We start from the raw sequence: 21,934 nt of genomic DNA, 5'->3' as shown, positions 1-21,934 counted from the left end.
AGCAGCTTCTCGAATAGCACTTTTGGAACTCACATGGGGGTTGTTTAGGCTAGAAGATAGTTAGAGATCCTCTGATGTGTGCTCGCCAGTCGATACGCAGAGATCGAAATCAGATAGCTTACGAAGTAAAGACACTTCGATTGCCAAAATTTTAACAGTAAATTGCGGAAGCATTCCTAACCAAGTTCCTGAGTTTACTGTTCTCCATGGAAGCTGCCGCGTTTTAATTTTACTCCGAACCGACAGCTGGTTTAAACTCAAAGTAGAAAGCTGCAAAATATTTAACGATTTATGGGAATCGTATTGGAAAGATAGAGTAGACGCTATATAACGGATGGGCGGAAAGGGGGAGGAGGGGGGTTAATGCATTGGACATAAATTGTGTGTGAATGCGAAATTATCTGGACGCCACAAATCGACCTAGGTGAACTCATGTTAATCAGCGGACGTTTTTACTGACCATCTGATTCCTCCATAATTGTTGTAGAATCATTCCTAGAAAGTCTGCTTCAGTAGCGTTGTAGTACCTCGATCATTAAATATTAGTTGCAAGCAGCTTTAATCCCCCGATTGTAGATTGGTACGTCTATGGGTAAATTGCAGGTGGGAGGGATAGAAAGGCTTGTGAAATAGGTCTAAAGAAACCCTCCGAAAACAATCTTCAGGTTCTAGTTTGAGAGCCCTCACGCTTTAGAAATATTTGAGACCTTTATCAAAAAACATTCCTGACATCGACTGTGGCAATGTAGACATGATCATTAAGTCATCGTAGATGTTTGCTGAATTTGGTAAACTCGTCAAGAAGTTTAAGGGGTTTTTACACTGGAAAGAGCCGATGAACAGTTGTGGTCCAGTTCGACGGACACAGACGAATTATGGGCAGACTTTAAACCGATTGTAATTCCTGCTCATGAGAACGATATGCCGAGTAACAGGGCTGAAAATACTCACCATAGCAATAATAACAAAATTCGGAAAATGCTGAGGAAAGAGGTATTGTTACATCTTCGGCTCGAAAAAGAAGGTAAATTGTGGAGAGGCCAAATCTATTAGAAATTGGTGCGTCTAGCATAGAAATTTCACCGTCATAAGTTAGCGAAATATATTGCCGGGAACGCTAGAACACTTTGGTCGCACTTAAAATAGCTAAGAGAGGCGAAGGCTTCTATTCAGTCACTCGCAGCCAATATGGTGTCATAACAGAAAACACAAAAGCAACCTGACGTTTTTAAATTTAACGTTTAAATATAAATCACGCAGGAGAATTGCACAGATATGTCAATGAATGACTGTCGCACTTACTACCGTGCGCATTAAATAGAACTAGGTATCCATGGCAGTGTCGCACAAGAGAAAGATCTGTAAACAAGATAGTCGCCAGGTACGGTTGGAATGGGCATTCAGTTTTCCAGACAGTATTCTTCGAAACTGACCCTATTTATCGCTAATCTCTCATCAACTGTAAATAAAGTGACTAGGAAAAGTCGCAGATCAGTCATGTATATGAGAAGATACGAAGTAACAAGTTTTTTATGATTTCAGATCTCTTTGACAATTACCCATCGTGTTGCCTTCTCACATGGTTAGGGCACGCCTACACACGAAAGGCGATGTCGCAATCACGAATTCAATGGCCATACAATTTAGTAATTTAAGATAGTGGATGGTGGAAAACATAAAAATACCAATGATGGGAGGGGGTGACAGACTTAAAAATTTGAAGCAATTAAAAATGGTAGAACGTTGAAAATTTACTGGAACTGGAGATGGTAGATGATCCTAAATTCAAAGAATACGCCCCCACATACACACACATACATACATATTCAACGAGGACTTAGATAATGGGTGTATTGTACTGTATAGTATTGTATGGAACTGGGGACCTAGAAACGACGGAGAGGCTTCGTCCGCGACGTAGCCCTCAGTGGTTCACTACCCAACGACAGGCTACAGCAGTCCACTCAACCCATCGCCGCCCCGCACCGAACCTAGGGTTATTGTGCGGTTCGGTCCCCATTGGAACCCCAGGAAACGTCTCACACCAGACGAGTGTAACCACAATGTTTGCATGGTAGAGTAATGATGGTGTACCCACTCGTGGAGAAAGTGTTAGTGCAACAATCGTCGGCATAGTGTAACTGAGGCGGAATAAGGGGAACAGCCCGCTTTCGCCAAGGTAGATGGAAAACCGCCTTAAAAACCATCCACAATTTGACCAGCACACCGGACCTCGACACTAACCCGCCGGGCGGATTCGTGCCGGGGACCGGCACGCCTTCCCGCCCGGAGAGCAGTGCGTTAGACCGCACGGCTAACCGGGCCGGATTAAAGAGTGTAACTGGTAGCATTTCAATATACTTTACATGAAGCTCTAACTATCCAAACACTGTCCAGTTTTTGCGAATAATTCAAAGGTATTTACCCAAAAATTGCGTAAAGCGGGGCTTGGGGTGCATGCAAAGTCCGATTTCTTTACAATAGATGATGTAAGCCACAAAGGAGACCCAAGTTAGTTAATTTCTACGTCTAGGTTGTTATATGATTATTGTTAGGTATTACGAGGCTTTCAAGCAGGCATCGGTGAGACTGAATCAATGACTCAGCGCTTTTGTAGTTCCATCAAGTCTTGCCTTGATGACGTCCAATGCATCTGACTCTCCTATCCAGGTGTCACATGCATGCCGTATTAGCAATACACACAAGTATACTGCTGGTAATCTAACTTAGAACTTGAAGTGCGCTTGTGGACGAGAGCAAACAATGTTATTCTCACGTCGTCAAGACATAACTCTCTACTCATTCCCTAATAGTAATATTCGGCACATTTCGGACGTTGAACTTACTATCGGAGAAAAAGATAAATGTTGGCTACAAAACTATAGCACAATGGAGATTTCAGTTCTTTGTTAATGCACTTTGTTGTAACAGCGTTAAATGCAGAGAATATTAAAAGTGTACATCTTTTGAATAAAAAGAAGATGCCTTACACTATTCTTGACACATCTTATAATTGAAATGAAATTAAGAAGACTTTTTGTAGAAAAGATAATCTGTAGAAGCACAGCACCAGCGATGCCAGATTTTAAACTGTTGGTTTGGAATCGACGTTAGTAAATTGTTGTACACTAAAAATCAGAGCAAGGAACAGTGGATTAAGTTACTGAATCTTGGTATCTCGATTTTGTTCCATATACTTTGAGAAAAGAGCAACCCAATGAGTGAGTTATAACGAATTTTCAGTATCAACTGACATCTCTTTTCTTAAAGCATAATTTCTTGCCCCAGGCCCTACATTCATAGAGGGTACATGGCGAAAGCTACTTATTGCCTGAAAACATGTATTTTCTTTGATGAATTTCAATTTTTTTTTCTTTGTTGAATTTCAATTCCCCATCAGGGGCGTGCCGGCAGTAGCTTATGCGCTGCTCTTCAGCCAAAAGGCAATAGTGATACAACAGAAGACATTTAAAATTACAAAGGAGAAAATACGGCGGACAAAAATATAGAAAATGGGGAACATAATGGACGAGAACAGACAATAAGGGGCGACTGTAAAATGGGGACAAATAGCTTAAAAAGTTTCGAACACGAAAAAACCGAATGGGACAGTTAAAAGAACACAAGTCAAAGTATGGCTGCAGTATAAAAGTATCGATGGACGGCGTAGCACATAACGATCACTGACAGTAACAATATGTACAAGTCCAGCAAACAATTAAAATCACAGCTCTGGACGCATATGAGAGCAGCACCAAACACAACACTGACGTAGCACGCTGATGACGATGAGCAAAACAGAGGATCTGCCACGGGTATGGAGATGAGGGAGAAGGGACGAAGGGTGGCAGGAGGGTGGAGGGGGGGGAGACGGGCGGGGGCGCGACGAAGAGGGCTGGGGAGGGAAAACAAGGGGAGAGGAAATGGGGGGCCCTGGTGAGGGGAGGGACGGTTCAAATGGTTCAAACGGCTCTGAGCACTATGGGACTCAACTTCTGAGGTCATTAGTCCCCTAGAACTTAGAACTACTTAAACCTAACTAACCTAAGGACATCACACACATCCATGCCCGAGGCAGGATTCGAACCTGCGACCGTAGCGGTCTCGCGGTTCCTGACTGCAGCGCCTAGAACCTCACAGTCACTTCAGCCGGCAGGGGAGGGACGCATGAATTTCAATTGTCACTGGAAGCATATAATGATACTTGCATTTGTGCTGCACGATATCAGGACAAAATACGCCCTCCAGTAATACTTTAAAACCACCATCGGCTTATTGAATGTAACTAAAGTATAAGGAATACTTAATTGCCGAAGATGAGCTTCACTTCAACTATTGTTCGCAAAACTTCAGAATACAGAATAACATAAAATGCTGCTTTATGCTACAGTTCTGTATCATCGCCAACAGATGGCAGCACTTGTTAAGTTTCAGACATCATATGTTCATCCTTAGTGGCAACCAAGACAGAGCCTAATTAATTATTCTCCGTATCTAAATTTTTCTGTTGTACTTGTCAAGTGCAACAATCTTTCTGCCATGTCTAAAACATGTTTAAAAAATATATATCAGCACAACATATATCCATTGTTTATGACACGCATCACAATGTAATTTTTCAGTCCTTTGTATTTCATCTCCGAACTACAAACAGTTAAACAGCATAAGAAGTAGACGGATAAATTGGTAAATGTATGAGCAAATGAACATATGAATGGGCAGACAGGTAAATGGGGAAATGGATAAAGGAGTAAATGGGAAATGGATAAACTACTGAATGGGTTAGCAGTGCTCAGTAACAATACAGGAGTACATGATAGACTGTGACTAGTGCAGTGAACGGTGAATGGTCAATGGTGAACTGTGAACAGAGAATTGCAAACTGTATACGGTGAACCATTAAACGGAAATAGTAGACGGTAAAATGTAAACAATACCTGTTATTCTTTTAACTGTTACCTGTTACCCATTCACTCGTTTACCCATTTACCATTTATCCATTACCCACAACCTTTTTACCCTACACACGTAAGCGCTTTCCCATTTTACCCATTTATCAGTTTACCTGTTCACCCATTTATCCGTTTTTCCACTAACACGTTCACTTGTTGACCCGTTGTTGTTTGCAAAGTGTGACTTAGAGCGCAATGTCATTTGTAGAAAAACATTGCATCCCACGTATTTATGACGTATTTTTCAGGCATTTTAGGTGCCGAAAGTACATTGTCGCACTTAAGAAGCACCATAGACAAAACTAAATGAGGAAAATTGAATAATTTTCTTAGGGACCGTTGTATCTTAATCTACTGATGATTTATACATCGAAGTTTACGAGTCTGAATGTGGAAACTACGTTTAGTAGTACTGAGTAAATATCACATCCTTTACATCCCTTGCCGGCGGCTGTGGCCGAGCAGTTCTAGTCGCTTCACTCCGGAACCGCGCTGCTGCTACGGTCGCAGGTTTGAATCCTGCCTCGTGCATGGATGTGTGTGATGTCCTTAGGTTAGTTAGGTTTAATTAGTTCTAAGTTAATGGGACTGACGACCTCAGATGTTAAGTACCATAGTGCTTACAGCCATTTCAACCATTTGTTTTTCTACGTCCCTTTTATTTTATTCAATGTTAAAATAATAATATCTGATAATAATGATGCCGTAAAAGGCTTCATATACATTTAAAGAGAAGAAACCGCGCCACTCATGAGTTGACGTGATTAAACTATTTATACTCTAAGACAAAAAGGGAGATAGAAAGAGAGCGAGAGAGAGAGAGAGAGAGAGAAAGAAAGAGAGAGACGGACAGTGATAGAGAGAGAGGGAGAGAGGCAGACAGAGAGAGAGAGAGAGAGACAGAGAGAAAAAAAGTGATTGACTTACTTCGAGTGAATTATCTGAATGGAATGGAAATCTGTCTATGTGATGTACATGTACTGTACAACAAGCAAATTATTATGGTTACAGAAAAATAGGATGATTTACTGAAGACAATGAGCTTCACAAATTGAGCAAGTCAACAATGTTTAGGTCCACCTCTGACCATTACGAAAGCTCTTTTTCGGCTTGGTGTTGACTGTATGTGCTGCTGAGGGATATCGTACCAAATTCTGTCCAACTGGCCCGTTGGATCGTCAAAATGCCGAGCTGGTTGGAGGGGCAAGCCCATTATGCTTCTAACGTTCTCAATTGGAGAGAGATCGGGCGATCTTGCTGGCCAAGGTGTTTTTTGGCAAACACGAAGACGAGCAATACAAATTTCCTCAATGTACGGGGAAGGAATTATCTTGCTGAAATGTAAACCCAGGATGAACTCCCATGAAGGGAAACCAAAAGGACGTAAAATAGTGTCTACGTACCGCTGTGGTGCAAGGGTGCCGCGGAAGACGAATGAAATGCACCCCAAATCATCAGACTCGGTTGTAGGACCGTGCAGCAGGCGAGAGTCAGGCTGGTATCTCACCGCTGTCCAGAACGTCTCCAGACACGTCTCCGCTGGTCCTTGGGACTCGGTTTGAAGCAGGACTCATCACTGAAGACAATTATACTTCAGTCAATGACACTCACGGCTGAAGACGTGTCTGGAAACGCCCCAGAAAGCGGTGCGGTACCAACCTGACTGTTGTCCGCTATACGGCCCGACAACAAGCGCTGATGGTCTAAGGTTCCATTTCATTTCATATCAAGACCCGTTTGGTTATCATCCGCTGCACCCTTACAGCATAGCAGTAAGTCGAAAATACTCTACGGTCGGTTTTGTTGTGCTTCGTGGCAATCCATCCTGGGCTTACACTTCAGTAAGGTACTGTCCGCCCCTACTTGACGAGAGTTTATGCTGCTTGTCTCCGTGCTAGTCAAACCTGTCTTGGATACCAAGCTCGCCGGATCTCTCCCCATTTGAGAGCATTTGGAGCAGCACAGGAACGGTCCTCCAACAAGCACGGTATTTTGATGAAGTAACGCACCAGTTGGACAGAATTTGGCACGATATCAGACTGGAGGCACCAACTAACTGTGTCAATGAATGCTAAGCGAAATAACTGCTTGCGTGAGGCCCATAAGTGGACGGGACGAAAGCGTTACTGGCTTGCTCAGTAGTAAAATTCCTTCTCTTGAATAATTCCTATAACTTATCTGAAACTAGATTAATTTGTTTCTTTGTACTTATGTATCACATCTACTAATGTCCGTTCCATTCAAATAATATGACTGTGGTGTGTCATCTTTTGTACTAGAGTGTATTTATTCTTGAATTCAGATTAAAGCAGAACACATGAAATGACATTATGAAGTCATTCAGTTAGATAAGACATACAAAAGTCGCTGTGCCATCTATGGCAAAGCTTCTTTATTTAACGTGGGAGGAAGTTTGATGGGCGTCTCATTCGCGAGGAAACTCAGATAGTACCCAGAGTGTTGTGCAACAATTTTGGCCTAGGTAGCTAAAAAGCGCGCGGATCGACTGTGTCGGATGGGAAACCTGCTATGTGATATCTTGATATACGGTGAACATCGTAATGTAGATCCTGCAGTTTCTTAATCCACCAGGTTGTGATTTATTTCTTCTACAATATTACAAGGTAGGTATTGCAGTACGTGTACTAATGAGTTTGTTCCTCCTGTTCGATTAAATATACATTCATTCATTTGCTAAATACAGTATGCCTAATGTAACATACAGTGTAGTGCATATGTTTAGTGGGGATTGTGCCAGCCCCGGTTACGGTGCACTCTTAACTACTTGTCGGTACAGGACCGTCTAGGAGGCGCTTCGCTAAAAGTGTCCATTTCGGAGATAGTTTAGTACTTAGGAAATACTAACACTTAATTACTTAAAATTACAATTTTGTGGTGAGCGGCGAGTGACGAACTATTGACATGAGAATAACATTGTTTACTTTCGTCCACAAGGCACGTCAAGGTGTACGCTAGATCATGCCCATGTGTGTTTTGCAACGCGGCTTGCATATCATACTACCCCAAGCTAGGGGCGTTAAATGCAGTAAATACGGTCAAGACCAGACTTCCTGGAACAAGCAAACACAGGTTTTGAATAGTCAGTCTTAACGATGCCTACCAACCACCTTAGTGTCACCTGACAGTAATAACGGAAGAATTTAGATGTAGAAAGTAATTAATCTCAAACATCATTGTGCCTTACATCACCTATGGTACAAGAGTCGAAGTTGACATGTACTCAATTGCTGCCATAATTAACTTTTCGACAAATACAGTTTACTGCAGCTGAAATGCTCCACATAATTTGTTGTATATGGTGTCAAAATTAAGTCAGTGTGTTTCGATAAGCTTGAGCAACCTGTAAGAGCTTGGAATTACTGCACGTTTGACTTTTACATATTTAGTTAATTGTATATTGAAAAAAAGTGTGTGTGTGTGTGTGTGTGTGTGTGTATGTGTGTGTGTGTGTGTGTGTCATTGTGTCTATGCCAGTCATTTTTTAAATTACCGCCGTCTGCCGTCTTTAATTTTTAAAGTTTCTTACCACCAGCCATCTTCTACTTTGTTACATTCCCTGCCATCGGCCATCTTTATCTTTCCACATTCACCAACCACTATCATCTGTATTCTTTTTAAACTTTCTGTAACCCACCATGTTTGATTTTTGAATTTCGCACCATACATCATATTGATATTTTCTGAAAAACAGAAATCTGTTAACCTCGAATATACATTTCTGAAACTGTTTGTCTCAAATTTATCCTTGTGTAGAAGTGGGTTGTGTAAGATAAACACTCCAGATCAGAAGAAAAAAATGGCTCTGAACACTATGGGACTTAACTTCTGAGGTCATCAGTCCCCTAGAACTTAGAACTACTTAAACCTAACTAACCTAAGGACAACACACACATTCATGCCCGATGCAGGATTCGAACCTGCGGCCGTAGCAGTCGCGCCGTTCCAGACGGAAGCACCTAGAACCGCTCGGCCACCACGACTGGCGGATCTGAAGAGAAAAGAGTCTTTAGAAATTTGGTGCTATGGGAGAATACTGAGGATTACTTGGGTCGATAAGTAAATAATCGAGAGGTACAGAACTGAACAGGTGAGAACAGAAACTTATGGAAAAACTTGAATAAAAGAAGGGATCGGTTGATATGACGCATTCTGAGGCATCAGAGGATGGAGACAAGCATTGGGCGTTAAGAATTATAGAAGGACCAAGATTCGCATGCAGTAAACAGATTAAAATAATTGTTTGTTACAGTAGTTACGCTGAGATGAAGATACTTGCTCTGGGCACGCTAGAGTGGAGAGATGTAGCAAAAACAGTCTTCGGACAGACAACTATATCAATAACAGCAAAATAGTGGTGTAATCTTAAAAATACATAGGACTTCACAAAAAAAGAAACGAGAATACAGTCTACTAGTAAAAATATTTATCATCAGTTTGTTTTGTTGCAGCTAATACGAGCCAACGTCAGCCACGCGGGATTAGCCGAGCGGTCTGGGGCGCTGCAGTCATTGACTGTGCGGCTGGTCCCGGCGGAGGTTCGAGTCCTACCTCGGGCATGGGTGTGTGTGTTTGTCCTTAGGATAACTTATGTAGTGTGTAATCTTAGGGACTGATGACCTTAGCAGTTAATTCCCATAAGATTTTACACAAACTTTTTTGAACAGGCAACGTCAAAATGGCGGAAATTCATAGATGCTATAAATACATTACACAGTAGTTCAGATGGAAATAACGTAGAAATGTGGATGCAAGTAAAAAGAAAGTAGAGTACTGTTATTTGTTGTAGCCTCAAAAGGTGTGCTACTGGTTACGTGGAGGAATAAAAACTCAGCACGCCTTACGCCTGATTAGTTCACGAACATAACGCATGTACTTCCATGAAATGTAACGCAATACAATATATACACATTTGCAATTCAACTGATAGTCGGTATGTTGAAGAGAAAGGGCTCCTGTCACCCCTACGCCTGGAGTATCAGATGACTGAGAAGTTGTCAGAAGAATTTTTCAGAGCGCACCATTCCGATGGTCAAAGGGCTGGCCCAGAAAGCCGGCGGGCGCACAGCTGACTGTGAGCTCACCACTGATATTGGGTAATCAGGCGCACCGGCGAGACCGTCGGCTCACTCGATCACTGTGCCTTGAGCTCTACTAAAGAGGAGAAGACGGCGAGTATCATAACCCGATGGACCAGAATCTCCGCTCAGTGGAAGAGGAGACCAAATAAGCGTACAAGTGTGATTGATTATCCGTAGAGAACAACCATTAATGTTTTCGACATAATGCCTTTCAGCCGGCTTCTGTCTCATCTGAACTGGTGGCACAGCAGCTAGCGTCGCGACACGTCACTTTTGCGCGCCGTGTTCGAAATCCAATAATTGCTTTTATTTTATTCATTTACTGATGTCCGCTGAATATGACTATGCAAATGTTTTTTATTAAATTAGTGGATAAAAGGACGTCGTATTAATTGTAAAATACACTTTGTGATCAAAAGTATCCTGACATCTGGCTGAAAGTGACTTACAAGTTCGTGGCACCCTTCATCGGTAATGCAGGAATTCAGTATGGTGCTGACCCACCCTTAGCCTTGATGGCAGCTTCCACTCTTGCAGGCATACGTTCAGTCAAGTGCTGTAAGGTCTCTTGGGGAATCGCAGACCATTCTTCACGGAGTGTTGCACTGAGAGGTGGTATCGACGTTGGTCGGCGAGGCCTGGCACGAAGTCGGCTTTCCAAAACATCCCAAAGGTGTTCTATAGGATTCAGGTCACCGCTCTGTGCAGGCCATTCCATTATAGGGATGTTATTGCCGTGTAACCACTTCGTCACAGGCCGTGCACTATGAACAGGTGCTCGATCATGTTGAAAGATGCGATCGCCATCCCCGAATTATTCTTTAACAGTGGCAAGCAAGAAGCAGCTTAAGACATCAATGCAGGCCTGTGCTGTGATAGTTCCACGAAACACAACAAGGGGTGCAAGACCCCCCCATGGAAAACACAACCACACAATAACATCACCGCCTCCGAATTTTACTATTGGCACTACACACTATGGCAGATGACGTTCACCGGGCATTCGCCATACGGTACCTATACTCTACCATCGGATCGCCACACTGTGCACCGTGATTCGTCACTCCACACATTTTCACACTGTTCAATAGTCTAATGTTTACGCTCATTACACCAAGCGAGGCGTCGCTTGGTATTTATAGGGGTGATGTGTGCCTTATGAGCAGCCACTCGACCATGAAATCCAAGTTTCCTCACCTCCCACCTAATTGTCGTAGTACTGCTAGTGGATCTTGATGCAGTCTGGAATTCCTGTGTGATGGTCTCGATAGATGTCTGCCTATTTCACACTACGACCCTCTTCAAGTCTCGGCCATCTCTGTCAGTCAACAAACGAGTGTGTAAATCTCGCGTACAGACGTACGACACAATTGACGCCCAATCACCTGACCACGTTACAAGTCCGTGAGTTCCGCGGAGAGCTCTATTTTCCTCTCCCACGATGTCTAATGGCTACTGAGGTCACTAATATGGAGTAGGTGGCAGCACAATGGACCTAATATGAAAAACGTATGTTTTTGGGGGTGTCCGCATAATTTTGATCACATAGTGTAACCACTGGATTTCACAATAAGCGTTATACCTGTGTATAATATATTATCATGGGTTTACTATCATTCTGAATTCTCGCATTCTAGTATTTCGTTCTTATATCAATTTTCATATTAATTCTTATATTATAGACTAATTTTTATTCTACTGGATGATTTGGTGCATTCCCTTGGATGATATCGATAGTAGGAACTTTCAAAGCATAGAAATTCCGAACACCAAGCGCATCGCATGAATGCCAGTTTCCCACAGTGACATATACTCGCATGAATCTCACTCGGGAAAGAAACATCATTAACACTGCTGAAGACCTCATGCGTTGCCAATAAATTCGCGGTAAACCAAGAATAACGGATCACTTTACCGAAACTGGCCCTTGCAGCTGAGCAAGAAGTGAGAGACTCTACAGGAAGTTCACCGAAAATATTTGAAATAATTTTCTCATTTAATTATTTTTTATTTTAATTTTAAATTCCTTCACCAGAAGTACAATTAGTGGAGGAATAAGGAAAGACGTTTCAGTGTACTTTGGAAAACATTCGTTTAGTAATCTTCCACGGACATGGGTACATAAAAAAAAGTACAAATAATAATTGGGTTTCAGTCACGTGGCTAGAGAGTGTGAAGCCCACACTGCTAGCCACTGTCCCACATCTTCAGTTGAACTTTTTACTCGCTAAATGGCAGATATAATATCTCGAAAACTCTGATCGTCCTTTATTTAGAAACGGCAGAAACCGAGAAAAGTGTTCACTTATTTCGGCTCCTCTTCCAATGAGCGATGTTACTGGCAAATCGGGTTATGGCACTTGCCATGCTGTCCTCGTCAGTATTTACCACTCCAGTCCGTCGTATGAGCTGCAGCACGCCTTGCGTCTGTCGTAACTTCATAAGGCAGGGTTGGGGAAGAGTTTGACTTGTGGTCCTTATCCTGGATGGAGTGCCATAGCGCTCAGCCTCGCTGGCACATTTCCTCCATCGCCATCCCACGCTCTACCAGCACGAGGAGGGAGGAAGTGAGAATGCGCTGCATGTAAATGGCATTGTGGTCGCACTGCTTACGACTTGGTTTTATACTTAACATTTCTCAACAACACAGATAAAAGATAAAAAATAATATTTCGATTTTACTGAATTATTTTTGGCGCACTGAAGACATATAATTTTTATATGGTACAAACTGTCTGTATATTGGCCAGACGCAGCAAGCGCACGGACTTTCACACTCAGTTTCCCACATAATCGTGGCTTATTTAGCTTTATAATCCAAAACTACTTATTTCACACAGTTGTGTTAGTCGAAGTACTGAAGCACTTTTACAGTCTCATTGTGGAGACGCAGGAGCTATCTGAGGAAAGCAACGTAGAACACACTACAGCATCTTATTGTGACCAGTGTGTTGTCAAGTCCACTTAAAATGCGAGCTAAGCAATCCATTAAGGATTTTCTAATTTTCGTTCTTTCACTCATTTCTTCTTCACAAATTCAATAATCGCAAGTTTAAAATCGAAAAGGCGTTCCAGGCATGACCATTGACTTAACCAATGTACATCGTAGTAATACATAAAGTCCGCATTGCGTATCGAACAGGGGACCTAGAAACGACTGAGAGGCTTCATCCCGCCAATTCTAGGGTGGTTCACAACCCCACAACAGGCCACAGCAGTCCACTCGCCCCATCACCGCCCCATACCGAACCCAAGGTTACTGTGCCGTTTGGCCCGCAGTGGCCCCCACCCACCCGGGTACGTCTCATACCAGACGAGTGTAACCTCAGATAACAGTTATGATGTACGCGTACGTGGAAACAGTGTTTAAGCAGCAATCGCCAACACAGTGTAAATGAAGGGGATTAAGGGGAACCAGCCCACATTCGCCGAGGAAGATGGAAATCCGCCTTAAAAACCGTCCACACACAAAGGGCAAATAAACTCTGACCGAACACTCTGTGCTAACGTGCAGCTAGCTGAAAAAAATAATAATTGAGTGAAGGGATCAACGATAAACTTGAAGAACAGGTGTGTTGGGATATCCGCCCCGAACTAGTGTAACGAACAGTAAAGAACAAAATCTCCATCGCAGATTTCTTTTATATCGTTCGCAAATGTTTCGTGCTTTATTTGCACTTTTTGTTATTAAATTACGTTTCCTTTTTTCTCACTTCTTTCAATGTTCTCCTCAGTAAATAACTAATAATGCTATGTGAATTTCATGTCTAAATATAATCTTCCTTCAAATGTAATATTTATCCTACCTCCCATAACGAGAAAACTAATCATCCTTGGAAGGTGATATTATCTGAAAGTCCATAAAAACACAAATAATCTTCCTTGGAGTGTGATAGTCATCTGAACAATAATACAGTAGCAATTAGATATGTATTTTGAAACTAATGGTGTAGGGCTAATAACTATGTAGGCCTTTTACAGATAAATTAAATAAATGGAAATGAAGCGTAGACTATGTATAGCTTCAGTGTGTTATCCGTATGCCACTGGCATCAAGAGCAGCTTGCATGTTTCGAGGCATAGAATTGTCAATTCTATGGAAAAAGTCCTCATCCATGGCGATTCTCTCCCATGAAGACTGAACCAAATCACATAGGGCATCCACAGTTAGTGGAGGAGGATCTGGCCAATTGTCCAGCAGAAACTTCTTAAATTGACCTCATACGTGCAGTATTGGATAGAGAGCAGGTGACTCTGAAGATATTGAATAATATTCTGTCGCCTTTGAAACTAGCTCTGAAACCTACTGCTATATGTGTGATGGATGATTACGATGTTAGCAAGTGAGACGTCTTTTGGGCAACCAAAGTCGAGTTCCAGGGATGATTTCATGTTTAAGCAAAGTTTCATATTATGCTGAGGTTGGATACGTTCTGAAGTTCCTGCACCCATGTAAGACATCGAGCTCCAACATTTCACACTTACGAGCCAGCTTCTAGAGCGTGTGCCAGGAAGCGTGCGTCACATCGTTACCTGTCTGTGCGGTAAACAAGAGCAGGACCTCTGCTTGTGGACTAAATTATGCACTCATCGGAGAAAGAAATTTTCCTCTACTCGACATATTCCCAGAAACTCACAATTGCTAGTCTATCCACGGCGTATCCGCCAGACTACGGTTCTTCGTTAAGAGTGCGACGGAACCGGTCTCCATGGTCCTTTAATCTTCTGAGAGCGGGTCTCAACGAGCCCGGCAAATGTGCTCTCCTTGGTTGCCACATGAGTGACAAAGGAGCATTCTGTGCACCCAGACCAATTCTTCATCTTATCTTCGTGTAGAGACTCATGGTCTTCCAGGTATTGGACGTGTCCTACCTCACCATTATCTCAGAATCGTCTAGTTCATCTCTTTGGTCAGGAAGCATCAACACCATAACAACGTACTGCCTCACATGCACTAACACAGATTTCAAACAAAGCAGTTATTTGCTCTCGAACATTCACATCAGCCATTTTGAAGCAGATCTGTGACGTATGCCAAGCAGCTAATTCATTTCTCTTAGCAGAAAACTGTAGGGACGTCAGGTGGCAGTCGAAGTAATTATAAATAAATATATCCAGCTTTATTATTTTTACTGTGACTATTTGTCTGTTTATTTGAAGATTGGCATATAATAAAATGGATCTTTTGAAAAAACGTGGAACCTAGAAAAACCTAGAGCTGCACAATATGTAGCGAATTAAGTTTAAGAATATTACGTACACAGGTCTAACAAGGAGAGGCCACGACGTTGGGATCACAGATTTAGTTCAAACTTTGTACAAAGTACTGTGCAAGTAATACGGTGCACTACTCTGGAAATTCTGAGAAGAAAAATTGTTCAAATGGCTCTAAGCACTATGGGACTTAACATCTGAGGTCATCAGTCCCCTAGACTTATAACTGCTCAAACCTAACTAATGAAAGGGCATCACACACATCCAGCCCGAGGCAGGATTCGAACCTGCGATCGTAGCAGCCACTTGGTTCCGGACTGAATCCGAGAAAGTCGCAAGACAAGTTTTACTCGTGTATTACGTACCGCACGAAGACCGTGTGATGCGACGGGTCGATTCCGCTCTGAACCTAATTTTTATGTATATTTTTTTCGTCACCGGTAATTTTACTTAACTGAAATTACAATTGAGAGCCCTTGTTTGTTTACGTGAAGTTATAGTGATTTCCATGTTACTTCACTACTTACTATTTTTACTTACATTTAATTATTAGAACAAACATATTTATAATTATCGACAAGTGAATTAAAAATACATAGAGTCTTCCTGAAAATGTATGCCTGTCGTGACTTGTGAAATCCCTTATACATGCCGTCTGGTATGTTATCCGGAAGTACTTTCCACCTCGATGCTTCGAGCTGCAGACACCGAAGCAGGTCGCAATTGCCAGTTAAATTGTGTAGTGGTGAGACGTTTCTATGGTTGCAAGAACGAATAGTGTAGGTGAAAATTGTTTAAATAACACAGAATTTACACTTGTACGACAAAAATGAAGGTTTGAGTAGGAGTAGAAGCGTCATTTCATACACGACCGTCTTACGAGCTCGAAAGCTAACCACTTTTTTTTTTACATGTGTTTTTTTATTAGGATTTTTAAAAATGGTAATTGACTTCAGTTAAATTTTAACGCTTATCCCTTACGTTCGTAAACCGCCAGCATATCGTTTGCATTTGTTCGGGGTTGAGGTCCCATGACACTAGTTCAAATTCTTCGTTCGTCTCTCCACCGTGTTTTTTATTACAGAGAGCAGCTGGCTTTCTGACCGAACACGTTGAACTGCTGTGGCGGAGGCCACTTGACCAGCTTAAGCTCTAACGTCTGGTCCCTATGCACAGATACATCCGTTACATGACAGACGCCAAAAAATTTCTGTTGCGATTTTCTCGGAATTGCCAGAGTAGTACACCTTGCTACTTGCACATTACATTGTTTTAAAGGCCTGCTAAAGGTGTACAAAGCTTGAAGTAAAGCCGTTATCCCAAGGTAGTGGCCTCCACTTATTAATTAAAAAGAAAAGACGCAACTGACTCCAGTTAGATTCGATCGCACGTCTATCAGTCACAAACAATCGGTATACTACATCCTCACCATTATATTGCTTCTATTTGACGATGTCAGCTCCAAGCTGAAGCTCCACGAACCGCTAGAGTTGTGAACACCGTCACTTCTGAACTTAAGCATGCGCAATGCTCTGCTCATGGACTAAGTTATTCATGCTGCGCAATCTTTTTGCCTCCATAGTCTACAGAACGATGAAGCCCATCTGAATATCATTGTAAGTTTTTGCTCTCTCACTTTAAACTAAATCTTTATGTTCTTTCTTCGTAGAACTGTAATATTGCGCCATAGCAAATTTGGAGTACTCGTCGCTTCCGTAATATACGAGTGCATTGAAAATTCTTACCTCTCTCCCCTGTCATTCCCACTCAGTTTTCAAGGCTTGTGACGGTAGATCGCTAGACTGCCTCATTCTTTGCAAACATACACTGAATGTGTGAAGGTCCTTGATATCACGAACAGATAGCGAAGGATAAACAGCACTGACACCATTGTTACGCCGAACTGAGGAGAGTTGTAGCACACAAAAGTGACACACTGCAACACTAAATGAAATGTCGAGCTGTACCGGTTACTTGTGGAAACTAACGAGCAAAGTCGAGACAGGCCATGCCTTGGCCCGTCCGTGGTCCACACACCCCAAAAGCTTGAAGTCTGGCGCCGTCGGCGAGCAGCCCTGCATGCTGCGGAACCGAAGGGCCGGTGCCGCGGGTGGACTCGGCCGGACTCGCCCAGCCGCTTACACTCGGCTGTCCTGTCTGCCGAGCCTGAACGGACTGCCCCGTGTACAGTCTGCACCAGGACGCGCGATACCAGCAGGGTGGGCAGAAATCTGATCTGTGCATCATGCTACTTGACAGTTGTTGTATCGGGAGTCGGCTTTTTAAAAAGTCAATAGGTCGTTGTTCTGCACATGGCGGAAGTGAATTGCATGCAGTACTGGTGAAATGATGAGGGGAAGGTTTATGCAAGATTATCTAGGGCTCCTGATCATTCTGCCAACGACTCTCAAAAGTGAACGATAAAAGGTAATACTATCTGATGATATACACAGTTTTATCTGCTTGCAATACCTACCAGGCGAGTGGTACTTGTAGCAACGTTATGGAGCTACCTTCATCAACACTAGCGTCTATACTCGGGAAGCCACCTTACAGTGTTAACTAAGGGTACCTGTTGCACCACCGTTGTTTCCCCCATTCTCTGTTCCATTTGCGAAGGGTGTATGGGAAGGCAATACACACATATTATAAACATGAATGTATGTATGTATGTATGTATGTATAGTAAATTCCACATGTTCCCCTAAACCACAACCAAACTTGGTATGTATGTCACTTGCTTTCTGGCTATAATCATTGTGATGGTAAGAACCACCTATCCATCAAAGGGGTGAGGGTACGGGAAATAGGCAATTTATTCATCCTATCTTTCACAATGAGAATATTTATTGACTTACAGCAAAGTAGACACATAATTTCTAAAGTTTATGAAACTCTTTGTCCCTGACAACTCTCTCTGAATGATGAAAGGAGAAATGTTTATCGCTTACTACATCTTCGCTACATTGCGTATTAGTTCATTATTTCTTTCCTAATAAACTCATTCGCAATACATTTTGCAGACAATATTCACTTATACCACTGAACGTACTAGCAAAAATATATTATTGTAGGACACATAGTTCAAGAATAAGACGTCGTAAACACTGAGATAGGGGAAAAAGTGCCTCTTTATGCAAGACGTTAAAAGTTATTCCTTCTTCACCACTACCTTTATTCACAACACATTTTGGTGACAGTATCCACATATCTCTCCGAATGTGGCGACAAAAATATGTCACTGTATGACACGTAGTTCAGGAGATACAATGTCAGAAACATTGAGTTGGGTGAAAATGGAACTACAGAGCGAAATTTGCTACAGATCCAGGTGATGTACGTGTAAAATACCTGTTAAGTATGTTATATATGGGTGAAATATATTCATGTGTGTGCTCAAAGCCATGGGTAGAAAGCTCGTCCTAAACCCCTGGTATTATTTCAGTCGAATTAGGTACGATCTGGAAGTAAATACAGTGGGGGTACGAATTATAATCGTCCAATTGTTTCGAAGGTGAGAACGTGGCAAATGAAGGGTGGAGGAGGGTAAGAAAAGGCTTACAGGGAGAAGGAGGAGATGGACACATGCAGGGGGGAGGAGGAGATGGCAGAGAGAGTGGGAAGGAGAAACGGACACAGAGAGTCCAAAGAAGGAGGTGGAGAGAGAAAGGGAAAGGGAGAAGAGGAACAGAGACAGAGAGGAGAATGAGATGGGCAAAGAGAGGAGTGAGGAGGAGATGGACAGAGAGAACTGGAGCAGGAAATGGACAGAGAATGGGAAGGAGGATATAGACAGAAAGAGGTGAGAGAGGGAGATGGACGGCAAAGGAAAGAGATACAGACAAAGAGACATGGGAGGAGGAGATGAACAGTGAGAGGGGGATGGAGGAGATGTATTGGGAAGACAGAGATGAGAAAATGGAATCTGTATGCTGGTGGTGTAGGTGGTCCTGGTCGCCTACGGTGGACTGGAGGCCGAGCGGTGACCTCTCCAGTTGTCAGGATGCTAGTAAATGACTGTGGACGTGTCAGAAACGCCAAAGAAAAATGTCCTTACTTCGTATTTCGGCCGCGCATTGCTGATGGCGCCCGGCTGGCCGGCTGGTTCGGCGGCGGACAGGAGGCTACGGGTTTGAGTCCCGACGCTGTAGGCACGAGAGGCGTTCTCATAATGTGAAGTGTACTCTATCCCACCCCGTCTTCTTCCCTGCTCCTCCCGGTGGCTCGTCCACGGTGGACAGGCGAAATGGGCTGCAGTCTCCCAGCGTTGTCGGCTCAGCTGGTTTTGACGGCAGATGCACAGGGCCTAGGCCCCGCACGATCTCGACAACGGCTCACTGATGTGGTCAGCATTGGCAGCGAGCGAGTCTGCCACGATGTCTGCTATTCCTGGATTGATGATTGATAGCAGCAGCAGAGAGGACCAGAACTGGTACTGTCCCATCACGTCTGCCGCTGGATGGGCTGCCCTTACTGCAACATCTCCTTAATAAAGATTAACATCTCGATCACCGAGCTGAGTGCTACACAGCGACCCAGAACACATCTAACTGCAAGTCTAACTGCGAGTGCCTTGTTGCTATCAAAGCTGGCGTATTTGAAGGAAGCACGAGCGACGTCCTGACGTCATGCTCATTTGTAATGAACGCATTCGTTCCACTTATACTGCTGACTTATCTGTCGTACTCGCCCCTTAGGCGTTCTTGTGGCAGAGTTACGTGCCGGCCGGAGTGGCCGAGCGGTTCTAGGTGCTACAGTCTGGAACCGTGCGACCGCTACGGTCGCAGGTTCGAATCCTGCCTCGGGCATGGATGTGTGTGATGTCCTTAGGTTAGTTAGGCTTAAGTAGCTCTAAGTTCTAGGGGACTGATGACCACAGCAGTTAAGTCCCATAGTGCTCAGAGCCATTTGAACAATTTTTTTTGACAGAGTTACGTGTTGTTAAAAAAATGGTTCAAATGCCTCTGAGCACTATGGGACTCAACTGCTGTGGTCATAAGTCCCCTAGAACTTAGAACTACTTAAACCTAACCAACCTAAGGACAGCACACAACACCCAGCCATCACGAGGCAGAGAAAATCCCTGACCCCGCCGGGAATCGAACCCGGGAACCCGGGCGTGGGAAGCGAGAACGCTACCACACGACCACGAGATGCGGGCACGTGTTGTTACGGCAGATTTACGCGAAGTTGTGAAATGCAGTACAGCTGACGCTATACCTTTGTCTTACACTCAACGAAAGTCTCCGTCTAACACAAACCCGCGTGCTAAGCAATTCTCTCTCGCCTGTTGCGTGTAACCAGGCCATTGCCCCTGCCTGACGACCCATTCCGATACGTGCCAATCCTCTTACCTCTTGGCTAACCTACTGCGTCTGGTTCTCAGCATAGGCAACGAAACTTTGACTATATTACAAGTTTCCAACTCTTTACTATTCAGCGACACTACAGGTAGGAGGATATGATGGACTGTGGTGTGACTAGCATATGGACAGAGGGAAGGGGCAGAGCAGATGGACAGAGTGTGAGGGATAGGAGGTGGTCGACAAAGGGAGGTGGTGGAGGAGATGGACAGAGTGAAGGGAAATAAAGAGATGGGCAGAGAGAGGGGGAAGAAGGCGATGTGTTAATAGGAGATTGGAATAAATACATACTCAAATAAGAGCTTTTTGTCTATAAAACTATGTATGTCCTCCTGTTCTCTGACTATCTGGTCCTGGTGATTCTCCCAGGCATATGTGAGAGGACGTGATGTGTTGCTCGACTCTTCCTCGAATGTATACTCTCCCAATTTCTACGTTAGCCGTCTCTGTGACGCACAACACATCTCCACTTCTCTGATTTCAAACAGTTGTAGAATTATGAAACATTTGTCATGTTCGCACTTAATGGCCGTTTATAGAGTACAGAAATATTCTCTATCTAAAAATAAAAGAGAAAAAGACATGGATTCTGTAAACGTAACTCTTGGGAAACATTGCTCATTCTGTTGGTACATAAAATTCATAGTGCCGTAGACAAAGGCGTCCAGTTTAATGCCGTGTTCATTGACATACCGACTTCATTCCATACAGTTCAGCACTGTCGTTTATTGAACAAAATATGATCTTACAGAGTATCGAACCAGATTTGAGACTGGATTCAGAACTTTATAGCAGGCAGAACTCAGTAACGTATCGTTGACAAGTCGGAATTGAGAACTGTAAACGTAATATGTCGAATACAGGAAACTGGCGTTTTAAGTACATTATTGCTTACAGTACTTAAAAAATGATCCATATGACTTTTTCAGACGGTGATGTCAATAAGAACTTTGCATTGCCACAAGACTGCAGCGAAGTGCTTGAAGACCTGAGGAAGATTCACGATTGGGGTAGAGACCCGCTATTGATCATGACCTGAAATGAATGTAACGTACTGCAAGGAAGCAGTTGCAGTGATCCATTAGATGTTAGATTACCCCATTGGTCAAAATTCAACTGGAAAAAGTAACAACCGTTAAATACCTGAGAGTAACCATCCAGAGTGACCACATGAAACTAACGTAGTAGAAGATAACAGGATCAGATGATGGCAATAATCACAAAGAAACGTGATTCAAAGAACTGGCTTACAAAACACTAGTTCCACCAAGGGCGGATCCAAGCGGGGGGGGGGGGGCAATGGGGG

Source organism: Schistocerca cancellata, chromosome 8 (genome assembly GCF_023864275.1).
Source record: "Schistocerca cancellata isolate TAMUIC-IGC-003103 chromosome 8, iqSchCanc2.1, whole genome shotgun sequence".
Taxonomy (NCBI): Eukaryota; Metazoa; Arthropoda; class Insecta; order Orthoptera; family Acrididae; genus Schistocerca; species Schistocerca cancellata.
Note: the sequence above shows the minus strand (reverse complement) of the source record.